The sequence below is a fragment of the Chrysemys picta genome, chromosome 1, assembly GCF_011386835.1.
Source record: "Chrysemys picta bellii isolate R12L10 chromosome 1, ASM1138683v2, whole genome shotgun sequence".
NCBI lineage: Eukaryota > Metazoa > Chordata > Testudines > Emydidae > Chrysemys > Chrysemys picta.
In genome coordinates, this window is record NC_088791.1 from 23246007 (window position 1) to 23261781 (window position 15775).

The window sequence follows — 15775 nt, forward strand, 5'->3', positions numbered from 1 at the left end:
GTAGACATTGTAAACATGTGGAATTTGCCAAATCTACAGTAAAACCAATTAAAAAATAAAGTTAATAGAAGCATTTCTCTAATAATCAGCGTTGCCACTACCGCCTCATGGTTTTATTGCAAGTCTTGAAATATCTGGTTTGTTTCCTAAAGGCCCCATCTTACACACTCAAGTGAGAATCTCAGCTTTCTTTTGAAAAAAGGTAAGTTTCTAGCCATCATGGTTGTGGAGAAGAGCTTAAATAGATACCCGTGACAGGGAGGTCCACTCACCACTAGGATGGCACCTCCTCCTGGCCACTCTGGGAAATAGCTCACAGGGTCAGCGCCCCTTCCCATGGTTGCACGCCATCCTCCACCTCTGGGTCTGTGGCCCCTCTCTCACTCCACAACCTTCTGCTGCCTCTTTGTGACTTAGCCTTCTCGCCAGCTCAGCAAACGTTGAAAGTCCCTTCCCACAAACAGGTTCAGGCAGTCTTCCTATTCATTGCCCCACTAGTACCACTTCCCCAGTGGCTGGTTGGGTAACCAGGGCCCACCTCCTACTCCAGATTCCGGTTCAAGGACCCTCTAGTCAACAGTCAAGCTCGGTTCTACCCCAAACATTGCTGCATTTCCCAGAACCCTTTCCTAACCTTTTGGCTCTCTCTTCCTTCTCTGGGTCTGCCAGCTTCACCGGTCCCTCCTCCCAGGGAGCAACTGTAGGCTACATGTCTCTGCAGGCTCCAAACACTCCTCCTCCTCCTCCTCCTGCCTCCCAGGGAGTGACTGCAGCCTTTCCCAGCAGCCGCCTTTCTACTGCCAACTTCCTGTCATTATAAGTGCAGCACACCTCATTCCTCCACAGCTGGGTGGCTCCCTGAGTCCCAGGATTCCTTAGCCACCTGATTCTTCTCAGCTGTGGCCTGTTGAGTTAATTAGCCCCCTTCTTAATCTTCATTAACCCTTTCAGGGCAAATGTGGGGTGAACACTCCATCACATACTCTCTTCCTCAAGACTGCAACCCTCAGGTGGGTAGGTACCTTCTCCCCTGGAGCTATCACAGCTGGGCCCACAGCTCATCTTGCTCATGCTCCAGGTCTCTCACCAGGAGGAGCAACTTGTCATTCTCCTCTATGGGATCCCTGAATGTCTCTCTCTGGAACTCTGAGTCTTCATGCAATACTCACAAGGTCAGCTTGGTGGCTTCCAGTTTCTCCTATAGACCTGGCTCGTACTCTGGAGGCTCTTCTCACAGAGTCTGAGTTCCCAGCTTGCCTCAATTAATCTTTGTATTAGTCCCCATATCCTTCAACTGGACCTATGAAGGACTCTTCCTTCTCTCCGATCTCTCTTTTCTCTTCTCCCTTTTGGCCCTTTCATCTACACCACTTTAGTCTACCCCCACCTTAGTGTATCTGGCACTTCCTCTTGGTCCTTTCTGGACCCCTTGCCCTTCTCCGGGCTTGTCTCTTTTTTCTCTTGTCTCCCATTGGGACTCTGCTCTTCCCTGGGATACTGTTCTGTTGTGACTACTTCCTCACATGTCCTGGTTCCCCACAGGTGAAACAAGTGTTTTATATTTTTTGTGGCTACAGACTAACATGGCTACCCCTCTGATACATGGTACCATGGAAGGCACTGAATTTAGCCGTAGGAAGTGGAAATCCATCAACTTCATGAAAAAACTCACACAGATACAGACAGACATCTTCCTCTCCAAGTGCAAACAGATGGCCATCATACCAAATGGACTGAAGGTAAAAAATCCATTGCAGTCGACATATTACACTGACTATGGTGAGAGACTGTGCCACACTCTCAAAGAAACTGAGGAACCACCTGATCAGCATCCTGTACAGCAAACAGGAGAAGATCAAGAATGAGCTCTCAAAACTGGAGACTCTCATACAAAGCCAACCTGACACACAAACTTCCACGTGGCTGGACTTTACAAAAATGAGACAAGCCATTTACAATGCACACTTTACTTCTCTACAGAGGAAAAAGGACAGTAAACTATCTAAACTCCTACATGCCACAGGGGGCTACAACAGTGGTATCCTTTGTGATGTTGTTGACATGAACTGTGACCGTATAAGAAGTGAGGTTTTTACTCACGAAAGCTTATGCCCAAATAAATCTGTTAGTCTTTAAGGTGCCACCAGACTCCTTGTTGTTTTTGTGACCGTATAGTTCATTGTTGCAACCACTGTTATATATTTGCAGCAAATATTGTGCAAAGGTTGTCGTGTGAGGTGTCTATAAAGAGCTTATGATTTGCTGGTTATAATTATGCTATCTGTATGTGTGTACCGTTTTTGTAGTTGAAGTTATGAATAGGACTATGTACTTGTATGTCAATGTGTTTGATTCTAAATAGTGAAGCATTTGGTCAGCTTCTTGAGAAAGGAATTTGCAAGTTGAGTGCCCAATCAAGAAACACTTAACTGACAATGGACCTTGGGAGACTCCAATCCACATAAGAAGTCTTCCTGGGAACGTTCAAGATAGCATATGAGCAATGGCTGCCGCCTGCAAACTGAGTCATGCGTGGACATGTGACTTGCCCATGTGACTCCAAACTCCATCTTGCTGCTGGGATTTTCCACAGTAAGAACCATGAGGTGTCCTTCCACAGGGCAAAGAATATAAAAGGCCCTGGAAACCCCTCCATTTTGTCTTCAATCCTGCTTCTGACTTCTGGAGGAAATAGGTTTGAAACAGAAGCTCTGAACAAAGGACTGAATGGCCCATCCCAGCTGTGGATTTACTCCAGAGACTTGATTTGAACCTGCAGTTTATTCCATCACTGCTACAAACCTGAACCAAGAACTTTGCCATTACTGTATGTAATTGATTCCATTTAACCAATTTTAGGTCTCATCTATATTTCTTTCTTTCATGACTAAACCTTTAGATTTTAGATTCTAGAGGATTGGCAACAGCGTGACTTGTGGGTAAGTTCTGACTTGTATATTGGCTTGGGTCTGGGGCTTGGTGCTTTAGGATTGGAAGAACCTTTTTTCTTTTACTGGGGGGAGGGATAGCTCAGTGGTTTGAGCATTGGCCTGCTAAACCCAGGACTTTGAGTTCAGTCCTTGAGGGGGCCACTTAAGGGTCTGGGGCAAAATCAGTACTTGGCCCTCCTAGTGAAGGCAGGGGGCTGGACTCAATGACCATTTTGGGGTCCCTTCCAGTTCTATGAGATAGGTATAGTTCCATTTTTTTATTATTATTATTTTTTACTGGGGCATTGGTTTTCATAACCATTCATCCCTATAACAAGCGGCACTGGTGGTGATACTGGGAAACTGGCATGTCTAAGAGAATTGCTTGTATGACTTATGGTTAGCCAGTGGGGTGAGACCGAAGTCCTCTCCGTTTGGCTGATCTGGTGTGCCTTAGAGGTGGAGAACCATCAGCCTGGGGCTGTGACTGCCCTGCTCTAAGCAATTTGTCCTGAATTGATACTCTCAGTTGTGTCCCACCAAAGGCAGCATCGTTACACCCTTAACTCACCCAACAATATCGTTAATCTATCCAACCACACACTTAGCCTGGCAGAAGAGTCTGTCCTATCTCGGGGACTCTCTTTCTGCCCCACCACCCCCATGCACATGATACAGTTCTGTGGTGATCTGGAAGCCTACTTTCACCATCTCTGACTCATGGAATATTTTCAACACACCACTGGACAGTGCACTGACCCACAGGAACCCTCCTACCAACACTACAAGAAGAAGAATTCTGCATGGTCTCCTTCTGGTGGTCGAAATGACAAACTGGACTTCTACATAGAGTGCTTCTGCAGACGTGAACAGGCTGATATTGTGAACAAACAGCATCACTTGCCCCACAACCTCAGCTGTACAGAACACAATGCCATCCACAGCCTCAGAAACAACTCTGACGTTATAATGAAAGGGGCTGACAAGGGAGGTGCTGTAGTCATCATGAACAGGTCAGATTATGAACAGGAGGCTGCCAGGCAACTCTCCAACACCACATTCCACAGGCCACTATCCTCTGATCCCACTGAGGAATACCAAAATAAACTACACCATCTGCTCAAGAAACTCCCTGCTACAGCATGGGAACAAATCTACACAGACACACCCCTAGAATACCCCTGGTTGATGCTCTGTCTGCTACCCAAGATCCATAAACCTGGAAATCCTGGATGCCCCATCATCTCAGGCATTGGCACTCTTACAGCAGGATTATCTGGCTATTTGGACTCTCTCCTCACACCCTATGCTACCAACACTCCCAGCTATCTTCAAGACACCACCGACTTCCTGAGGAAACTACAATGCATTGGTGATCTTCCTGAAAACACCATCCTGGCCACCATGGATGTAGAAGCTCTTTATACCAATATTCCACACGAAGATGGACTACAAGCTGTCAAGAACAGTATCCCCTATGAGGCCACGGCACACCTGGTGGCTGAGCTTTGTGACTTTGTCCTCACCCACAACCATTTCAGATTTGGGGACAACTTATATCTTCAAGTCAGCGGCACTGCTATGGGTACCCACATGGCCCCACAGTATGCCAACATTTTTATGGCTGACTTAGAACAATCCTTCCTCAGCTCTCGTCCCCTAGTGTCCCTCCACTACTTACGCTACATTGATGACATCTTCATCATATGGACCCATGGGAAGGAGGCCCTGGAAGAATTCCACCTGGATTTCAACAATTTCCACCCTACCATCAACCTCAGCCTGGACCAGTCCACACAAGAGATCCATTTCCTGGACACTACAGTCCAAATAAGTGATGGTCACAGAAACACCATCCTAAACAGGAAACCTACAGACCACTATACTTACCTACATGCCTCCAGCTTCCATCCAGGACACATCACGAGATCCATTGTCTACAGCCAAGCCCTAAGATACAACTGCATTTCCTCCAATCACTCAGACAGAGACAAACACCTACAACATCTCTATCAAGCATTCTTAAAACTACAATACCCAGCTGGGGAAGTGAGGAAACAGATTGACAGAGCGAGACTGGTACCCAGAAGTCACCTACTACAGGATAGGCCCAACAAGGAAAATAACAGAACACCACTAGCCATCACGTACAGCCCCCAGCTAAAACCTCACCAGCGCATCATCAATGATCTACAACATATCCTGGAAAACGGGGTGGCTAAAATAGAATGATTAAAAAAAAACAATTAAAAAAATCAGATTTTTTTTATTTAAATCAGATTTTTTTGATAAAATGCTTTTTGAGGAAAAATCCTATCTAAAGATAGTTTGAATTAAGATACATTATAGCTCAAATATATCTCATCATGGAATAGGGATTATACATTGTAATTCTACAGTATGAGACAATATATTCATGTCATGTTTAAGAGAAGGTTTGTAAATGGATTAGGGACCCAATCTTATGGGGTTCCCGGGGCTTCAGTATAGGTTATTTAGGTTAATCTTTCTATCTACCCAATGGGACTCAGTGCTCAGTTTAGAAGATACCATCAGAGATGCTTAGTTTTGCAGTTCTCAGACTGTGGATTTGTGTCCCCAGAGATAACATGCTTGTTAACAGCAAAAATGTTTTAAAATAAACAAATAATATATAGAGGTGAGAAATAACAGACCTCAGCCCTATTGTCCCTCTGCAAATTTTTGTACAGAATCAATCCCTTACCTCTCTCTTAAAGTGCAAAATTTCAAAAAGTTCAATGAATAGAAGATTGTTGGGGGTGGAATAGATCTGGACAAGGAGAAGAAGTCTGGAGATAAATGTGAGAAGGGAGGGACAGGCAGTAGAAACAAAACTGAAACTGTTTGAGCAGCATATTCCAGAAGTCTTGAGGTCTTTCTGAATGTAGCCTTCATTGATTTGAGATCTACGCAGGGCTGGCTCCAGGCACCAGCGAAGGAAGCAGGTGCCTGGGGTGGCCAATACAAAGGGGCGGCACTCTGTACGTTAGTGGGGCGACACTCTGTCCGTTACTGGGGCAGCACGTCTGGGTCTTCGGCAGGAAGTCCCTCAGTCCCTCTCTTCCTCTTTGAGCTGCCGCCAAAGTGCCACCGCTGAAGAAGAAGAGAGGGAGTGAAGGACCTGCTGCCAAACTGCCACTGAAGAATGGAGCGGTGCGATTGAGCTGCCGCTGAAGTGCCACTGATTGGCTTTTTTTTTTTCCCCCCCGCTTGGAGCGGCAGAAAACGTGGAGCCGGCCCTGGATCTACCATACCATTTTCTCACTAGAAGGGAAAACCTATAATTGCAGCAGGCCATAAAAGAGACCTAGTTTGGGAATATTTTAATGAAGTTCCTCTACCTGTGGGTAAGACAGGCATGCGTGCAAAATGCAAACAGTGCAACAAAGAAATGCAAGGCCTGGCTGCCTGAATGAAACATCATCATGAGACGTGATCCTTCTCAGGGGGAAGCTGCGTTGAAGATGATGAAAGGAACATGTGTAAACGTGCAGGATCTTCAGGTTTGTAAACTTTTTTATTTCATACTTCTTTCTTAAGGACTGCCTGTCTTCCTTCTGGACTATTCTTGAATTCTCATGTTTGAGCAAAATATAGTTGTTACTCTATGGTAAGTACTCTATAGATGCAGTTGTGATAAAAAATAAATAACTGAAATAGGCAGATCTTCCTTTTACAATTTCACCTTTAAAGTAGTACTGAGTGTCAGTGAATGCAATGAGTAATACTAAATGAGCAGTATGGTAATAATAATTAAATAACTGCATTAACTTATTTTGTTTAGGAGAATCCATCCTCAATATACAGGATTCTGAAGACTATCCACCTTCAAGATCACCATCATTTTCTATAGTTTCAGAGATATCTCCCAATGATAGTGTTTCAGTCACATCATATATGTCACATAGCCACAATATATCACCTGTAGCAAAAAGAGAAAAAAACTCCATCATCCAGAAACAACAATAGATACGTTTGTGGTAAGAAACAGCAGATTACAAAAAGAGGTAATTGATGAAAAAATTTCCCGGTTTATTTATGCAACAAACTCTCCTTTCCATATGATTGAGAACCCACACTTCATTAACACAGTTTAATCATTAAGACCAGGATACAGTCCACCCAACAGAGCAGATGTCGCAGGCAAATTGCTGGATAAAGTGTATGAAAGAGAAATTGAGCAGAGTTCAAAAGATCTAGAGGGTGAAATTGTTAACCTGAGTCTTGATGGGTGGAGCAATGTCCACAATGATCCTGTTGCATGTGCTTGTGTGACAACAGAAGAAGGGAATGTCTTCCTTACAGAAACAATTGATACATCAGGAAATGCACACACAGCAGAATACTTACAAGAAGTAGCAGTAAAAGCTTTTCCTGAAAAAGCAGGAAAGCTTTTTTTGTTTTTCAGATTATGAACAAACAAGAAAATGAAGACGAAGACGACTGAGTTAGCTGCAGAAGCCAATATTTTCAGTTTCTCATATTGACCTGTCGATTTAATTTTTTTTTAATATTTCATTTAACTATTTTAGTGAAAAACAATTAACAAAAACAAACCTGATTTTAAAAAACTTGAACATTTAACTAAATTCAAAAATTCATATGCTTGTTTTGTTAAAATATTATATGTTTGCTGTTGAAGAAAAAAATCCAGAATACATAATGTTGTTGTTTTACTTAAATAAAATACAATTTAAATGTCTGTCTGGTGATGTTCTCCTCCAAATACAGCCTGACAAGAAAATCCTCCAAATATTAATGATTAACCTGTTGAATTGGAGATAGTTCACCTCCCAATGACTTCATAAATATCTGCTTCAATTACCTTTGGTAAACGAAATAAATAACCAAACAATCATTCATTTTCTGATATAGCTGTAAAACTAATCTGAAAAGTTTTCAAAATAAATCACTTTTAAAATATATGGTGTGTACCTTCTAAAAATGAATCTATCTCTGAGTTGTGAAGAATATGTATTAAGGTTATAACAACTGTGACAAAGTTCCTCCTCTATCTTGGTGGGTCCTGCGCTTATTGGCAGATTTTCTTGCCTCAGAGATTCACCATGTGAGTTGGGGAACAGCCCATAGACCTTCCCCTCTGGAAGAACTCACAGTCCAGGTCAATTGGGAGGTTTGGAGGGAACCCAGGCCCGTCCTCTACTCCGGGTTCCAGCCCAGGGCCCTGTGGACTGCAGCTGTCTATAATGCCTCCTGTAACAGCTGCATGACAGCTACAACTCCCTGAGCTACTTTCCCATGGCCTCCTCCAAACACCTTCCTTATTCTCACCACAGGACTTTCCTCCTGGTGTCTGATAACGCTTGTGCTCCTCAGTCCTCCAGCAGCACACTCTCTCACTCTCAGCTCCTTGCGCCTCTTGCTCCCAGCTCCTCACACTCACACCACAAACTGAAGTGAGCTCCTTTTTAAAACCCAGGTGCCCTGATTAGCCTGTCTTAATTGATTCTAGCAGCTTCTTCTTAATTGGCTCCAGGTGTCCTAATTAGCCTGCCTGCCTTAACTGGTTCTAGCAGGTTCCTGATTACTCTAGTGCAGCCCCTGCTCTGGTCACTCAGGGAACAGAAAACTACTCATCCAGTGACCAGTATATTTGCCCTCTACCAGACTCCTGTACCCCACTGCTCTGGGTCTGTCACACAACCAACAAGAATGCACTTTTATGTAGAAATCCATGATTAAATCGAGTTTTCCTTACTAGTGAATTTTAATTTAAATCAAATCCAACCTGCTAGAAAACAGTCCTCTACTCTCACAGGTCTTGGGAGGCAGACCCCCAACCTGAAACAAATACTCACCAGCAACCACACACCCCACCGCAGAAACACTAACCCAGGAACTAATCCCTGTAACAAACCCTGTTGCCTTCTCTGTCTTCACATCTACTCTAGCGACACCATCATAGGACGCAACCACACCAGCCACACCATCAGGGGCTCATTCACCTGCACATCTACTAATGTGATATATGTCATCATGTGCCGCAATGCCCCTCTGCCATGTACATTGGCCAAACTGGATGGTCTCTACATAAAAGGATAAATGGACACAAATCAGACATCAGGAATGGTAACATACAAAAGCCAGTAGGAGAACACTTCAGTCTCCCTGGACATTCAATAACAGATTTAAAAGTAGCCATTCTTCAACAAAAAAACTTCAAAAACAGACTTCAAAGAGAAACTGCAGAGCTACAATTCATTTGCAAACTTAACACCGTCAATTTGGGCTTGAATAGGAACTGGGAGTGGCTGGCTAACTACAAAAGCAATTTTCCCTCTCTTGGTATTGACACCTCCTCATCAATTATTGGGAGTGGACCACATCCACCCTGACTGAATTGGCCTTCAACACTGGTTCTCCACTTGTAAGGTGACTCCCTTCTCTTCATGTGCCAATTTATATTTATGCCTGTATCTGCAATTTTCACTCCACGCATCTGAAGAAGTGGGGGTTTTACCCACGAAAGCTTATGCCCAAATAAATCTGTTAGTCTTTAAGGTGCCACCGGACTCCTTGTTGTTTTTAAAGTCAAATAAACAATCTCACCTGAGAGGAAAGTGTCCTGTTCAGAGACCTGTAGTGTGGTTCTACTCAAAGTTTCTTGATATGGTACCAGATTTCTTTGACATGGGGGCATGAGTCGTCATCTGAGAAGCAAGCATTTGACTACGAAAGCAGACAGGCCTGATAGCCAAGATGAGGTCAAATGGAAGTAAGAATTTTCCACTTTTTCACCCCTCATCCATGGTATCTTCTCACTTAGGCACCATCAGCAATTAGAGGATCCCAGCCTAAGGCATGACAAGTACCTGAAAGAAGAGTGTAAGCAATTTCTTCTTCTTCTTCCCCTTATCCCATCAACTGGGGTCAGGTCATCGTGCAAGCATCCACCATCTTTGCCTGTCTGAGGGACCACTACGGGCCACCTTCTTATCATCGTCTTTGATGCAATCCATCCAGTACTTCTTTGGCTGTCCTAAGAGACGCTCTCCTGACATCCTCTCCTGCTCTCCTGTCTTTATTCATCTTCTGCATGTGTCTGAACCAGTGAAGTTGGTCTGCCACATCGTGGACTTTGACTTCCACCCTAATACTTTCATTTTGATATAAGTCTCTTGGTGTAGCTTCTTTTATGGTGCAAAGACACCTCAAACACCTGTAGGTGTTGAACCTCCTGTCTCTTTACCATCCATACTTCTGCACCACACAGCATTGCAGGGCACACCATTGTACTATACAGTTGGGCTTTCAGTCTCAGTGGCAAACACAACCCCTGAGATGTTGTTCCACCTTCTCCCTGCACTCTCCAGTCTGGACTTTATCTCAGATTCAAGCTCACCCTCTTCGACGACCCAGCCATCAAAGCACTTGTACTGGTCAATCTGGCTTAGTTTCACTCCATTAATTTTTATGTCCAATGTCCTTGTGGCGACTCACCTCACATGTCCTCTGTGTTAATCATGCTCATATTCATCCCAGGCCAATTTAGCTGGTCATACCACTGGTTTGCTATTTCCTCAAGGTCTTCTTTTGAGGATGCCCATAGTGCTATTTTGTCTGCATATAGCAGTATGACATTCCAGGGTGCAATCCAGACCAGTGAGGGGCTGTATCATCCCTGCTCTGCAACCATGGATGCCTCACAATGCTTTGTTGCTGTAGCTTCCAGCTGGGCTGCTCAGAAACTGCCAAACAATATGCATGTCACACTTTAAGTGTCTGTGTATAGCTATGGCCCAGGCCCAGTAGCCTGTCAGCAAACACCAGCCACACTCTGGCTCCCACCAGCCTGTTTTATTGCTTGCAAGGTGACCCCCAACACACTCCCAGTCCCGGATTTCCCCCCCAAAAATGTCTGTTCTATAATTTCCAGCCCTCTCCTGGACAGCTCAGATATTTTAGGTCTGTTGTCCCTGTTAGGGAACAATATACAACAACCTGCCACTTTAAATGGAGTTACCCATACAGCTCACAACACTAGATTAGTTTTTATTAAAGAATGAAACAAGTTTATTTAACAAAAAAGAGAGGATTTTAAGTGATTACAAGTATTAAGGCATTAAAGTCAGAACTGGTTACAAGAAAAATAAAGATGAAACACTTCCTAGTACTAAATTTAACAAACTAGACTTGGTTGAAGGTCAAGTATCAGAGGGGTAGCCGTGTTAGTCTGTATCTGTAAAAAGCAACAAAGAGTCCTGTGGCACCTTGTAGACTAACAGACATATTGGAGCATAAACTTTCGTGTCCTCAAGCCAGGAGTCTTGGGCTAGTCATTTCTGCATCCCTTGCCAAATTACAAAAATGGCATCTGTGGTTCCTAGTTCTTTCCTAAAGCTGAATTGTTCTTGTCTGAAGAGTGGTTACACCATTCTTCTAGTCCAGGGGTGGGCAAACTTTTTGGCCCAAGGGCTGCATCTGGGTATGTGACAATAGCTTTATCCCTCAATAGTTTCCACATTCCTGGATACTTCCCTTTTTATGTATTGGGCCCAGGATAGACTTGCACCAGTCTTTAGGAATTCTTATCTTGCCATAAGCTTTAACCACTCTGCTCACCCATTTTATGTCTCTCTCACCCAAGCCTTTCACCAGGTCCAACATCACTTCATCAGGTCCTGCTGCCTTACCATTCTTCATTTCCTGGACTGCATTTCTCACCTCCTCCTCTGTCAGACTCAGGCACTACGTTAGGATCACATGTTGGCAACTCCACTTTTGCTTATTTTGAGAAACTCTCAAAATATTTTTCTACCTCTCTTTCACTTGTTTGGGCATTATTAGCTATCTCCCCTGATTGTAATTTACAAATAATGTTACAATACCATCCCCCTTCATTTTGGGTCTTATTTTTGCAATGTTACAGATCTTTTTGCCAGCCAGATTTGAGTCATTTACAGGCTTGATGTACAAATCACCTAGGGCACTCTCTTTGCCCTTCCTCACTGCCTGCTTGGCAGCTCATTTGGTTTCTTTGTATTCCTTTTCATTTCCATTCAATGGATTCATTTCTTTTTTCTTTACCCAGAATTTTCTTAGTTTGCATCACTATTTATATTCCACCAGACCACCTCCACTCCTCTCTTTCCTTTGTTTTTTTCCCATCTACATCATCCACAAACCTCCTCCACCACTGCAATCCATGTTATTTTGAGGAGGTTCCATTTCTCTTCAGCTCATGCCGAATCTGTTTCCAGACACCTATCCGGTACTGATTGCAAAAACATCTTTGCCAGACTTCCCTCTAACTTTCTGTACTTTGATCTTGTTTCTTTTCAGCTGAGTTACCTCTTTGCCCAACACTCTGCAGCAATATTTGCTGCAAGGCCTTTGTGTTACAGTACTACCATCTCTCTAGGTATCATTTTGACACCACTGAGATTTTATTACCAATATCATCTCAATCTGGTTTTCTATCACTAATGTGCATAACCAAATGACTCTCCCTCTTTTGGGCCCATGTATTGGCTGTCATCTATTGGTTGGCAATAAACAGGTCTAGATGCACTTTCCCTTCCTAATTCATAGAGCCTAAGCCTATTTCACACACCCTTCTGGTTTTGCTTTTGTGTGCAGTCAGGTCGCTCAGCACCAACAGCCCCTCCTCAGGGGCTGTTGCATCCACTAGTACCTTCAAGTCTTGACGGAAACTCTCCTTCGCTGTTGACATGCATACAGTGATATCACAAACATGATACACTCTTTAACTTGGACTCATACAGCCATCAGTCTGTCACTTACCCTAATAACTTCAAACACCGTCTTCCTCAGCTCTCCTCTCTGACTCCATCGTGCCCCCATTTTGTCATCCATGTAGAAGAGTTTCCAATCTAAGCCCAACTCCTTTGCTGCATTCCCTGTCCAGCATGTTTTCTGTAGACATAGAATATCAGTACCTCTCATTATTATCATATCAACTACTTCCATACATTTACCTATCAAAGTGGATATATTTAGTTTTGCTACTTTTCTGACAAACAATTTAACTTGGTTAATCCAACTGAGAATAGCTTAAAAAAAAAACGTTGAATTCTACAGTTGAAGAGAAACTTCTAAGCACATTAGCTGAAAAATGATCCAAACTCAGTAGTCTGTGCTGCTGCGTGAGAAAAGCAAACTTTAATAGCTATATAATTGATTGCTGAAGGTGTTTACTAACTTTTAAGTTCAGCACGTTTCTACGCATGGATACAATTTACATTTACTTGATTATTCAACTGTCCATGGCTGTCTGGGAAGGATAGATTTGCATCCATGATGATGAAGCCATGTATTCATTTTTGTACTGCAGGTACAGCTGGCACTCCAGCAGGGGGGTAAAGAGGGGGCAGGGAGGGTTGGTAGCAAATAGGGCTTTTGGTTTCTGTTTAGATTTTCTGCTGTTTTTGTTTACACCTTTAATAAAAAACACCACACAGACAGAGCTTTCAGGGGCTTGTTTCTTCATGGAGAGCAGGAGCAATCCAAGTTGCCATAAAGCTCAGTTTTCTGATACCTTGTTAAATGTTTATTTAGTGAAAATCATGCTTATCTTAACTAAAGAGCTCAGACATTTGTTATTGGATTCTAGTGTTGCCATTTCTCCTCTTTCCAATAGCATTTCAAGAACCTGGATCGTCACCAAGTTATAATCTCTACCAGATGAATTCAACTAACAGTATAGCTCCTGTGCTGACCACAGCTCTCACTTGGGATCCTTTCCTTCCTCACTTCTCATCCTTCCAGCCAATCACCAACTCAGTCCTTCCCCCAATCTACTATATTGGAGAGCTGTTCTTGCTTACCCTATTAAAAAAACAAGGCAAGAACTTAGTAATAATGCAACTGATGAAATTATAAAATAGAACCCTTGAGTTTATTGGTTCTTTTGTTCTCTGTCTCACACTCTAATAACTAGTTGAAAGACCACTTTCCTCCTTTTTTTCTTATTCTCAGTCATAACATTTAAGATCATCAGGGATGCATTTGTTAATAGGCCTTCAGTCTGAACATGTAGAGGCAGAGTGTTCTTACTGATGTGCTACTCAGCTCTGGAATTCATTGCCCTAGATGGAGCAAGAAAACAAATGCTGAGGTTGCTGATTTGGGTCCTGCAAAGTCATAGCTATGAGTCCCTTTGAATTAGAGGAACTGGGAGTGCAAAAGAAAACTGCTGTTTTTTTATTTTGTTTTTTTAAAGTAAGGCCAACAATTTCACATTAGGTTGCCTTAAATTGGATACCAGGGTTTGTACTCCAGCAACTAAGCAAGTGAGGTTATTTTCAGAGGTGCTGAACATCTGAAGTTCCTACGAACTACAGTGAAAGTTATGAATGCTCCCTGAAAGTCAAGCCTTTATCGAGGTGTCTAAAATGGATTTAGGTGCCTAACCATAGAAAATCTAGTTTGAAAACTTAAACCACAAGACCTTTTTTATTATAAAGCAAAACCAAGAAGCCTTTTACAGTCCTGAAATCCAATCTCCTTTGGGGAAAGGTGGCTCGTATCTTTTGCCTCCACTCAGTTACCTGCACAGGATGTTTTCTTTTCCCTAGCATAGGAAAGGTGAGAGAAAGAGAAAATGAGGGATGACAAAGGAGAATAGCCCCAGAGTTTGGAGGGGTGAAGAGGAGGTAATCCAAGCAGGAAGGGAGAATGGAGAGGGGGAACAGTCCCAGCAAGTTGAGGAGAGACGAGAAAGTGAGTGTGAGGAGTGGAACCCCAGCATGGGTGGGGCAAACTGCTCCAAGCAGGTTGTGGCTGAGAACAGAGGGAAATAACACCGAGGGTGAACAGTGGGACACGTTGCAGGAAGGATGGCAGGTGCACAGCACTGGGGTTAGGTGAACAGTGAGAAACACAGCATGAAGGATAGCAGGGAGGTCTGCACACTGGGAGATAAGGAGGAGGGAAAGAAAGTGGGTGAGAGCAAGGGAAAGAACATGTCCTCTCACCCAGCTACAGGCATTTCACTGGTGAATCCAAGCAGTGGATCTCCGAGCCCTCTGGGTATCCATAGGTTCCATACAGGTTTTTGTTTTAAAAAGCTTCCATTGGAGAGCTGGGCTCTCCAGAGAGCCGTGCACGGTACATACAAACTTGTCCAGGAAAAGCCTTATCAGGCTTGCTTCCTGATTCTCTCCAGTTTCCTGATTCTCTCTCTCTGCAGTGTGACCCTGTGCTGTGTCTCAGTGGTGCTCCCCTAATGGGCGTGTCATTTACCATCTAAGCAGCCAGCCAGCATTTACAATCTCTGGGATCCATAAAAGGAGGAGATACAGCTCAGTTTCTCTCTCGTTGACAGGGGACAGGATTGGAAGACAGGGCATATAGGAAGTATGGGGGGGAAGGAGGACAGTTCCCCCCTTGCCTGACCTAAATGGTGTCCATAGTCTAGGCTCTTCTGCAATATAACAGTGTTTAATAATGAACAACGGAATCCTCTTCACAAGAGTCCAGAAGGACATTGTAGGGCAAAGTCAATCCTTACTCAATGGGAGTTTCTCTGAGAAAGGACATCATAAAAGCCGAGCCAGGACTTCAGGAATTGGAACGTAGTATGTAAACAATTGTGTCTCAGTTTCCTATCTATAAACTAGGGAAAGTAATATTTTCTTTCTCCCACCCTTTGTCTATGTTGTAGCTTTCTGGGGCAGGGATTGACTTTCACCCATTTGTACAATGTCTAGTGTAATGGGGCTGTGATTTCAGCAAGGGCCGCTAGGCATTAATGCAATGCAAACAATATGAATAAAAGTTCACTGATTACACAGACATTTGCTAACTGTGAGTGCTACTGAAACAATTCCATAAGTGGACAA

General features: G+C 43.4%; 1 protein-coding gene across 1 annotated transcript in view; it reads right to left on the reverse strand.

The window, feature by feature from the left end:
• Nucleotides 1–15121, reverse strand: part of CD36 (CD36 molecule (CD36 blood group)) — a 74409-nt gene extending 59288 nt beyond the window's left edge. Inside the window, exons 1-2 of the mRNA XM_042859411.2 lie at nucleotides 14909–15121; nucleotides 12717–12848 (exon numbers count right to left, since the gene is read on the reverse strand). The gene's annotated coding sequence lies outside the window, so the exon portion shown is untranslated. The remainder of the gene's footprint in view (nucleotides 1–12716; nucleotides 12849–14908) is intronic.
• Nucleotides 15122–15775: the final 654 nt, after the last annotated feature.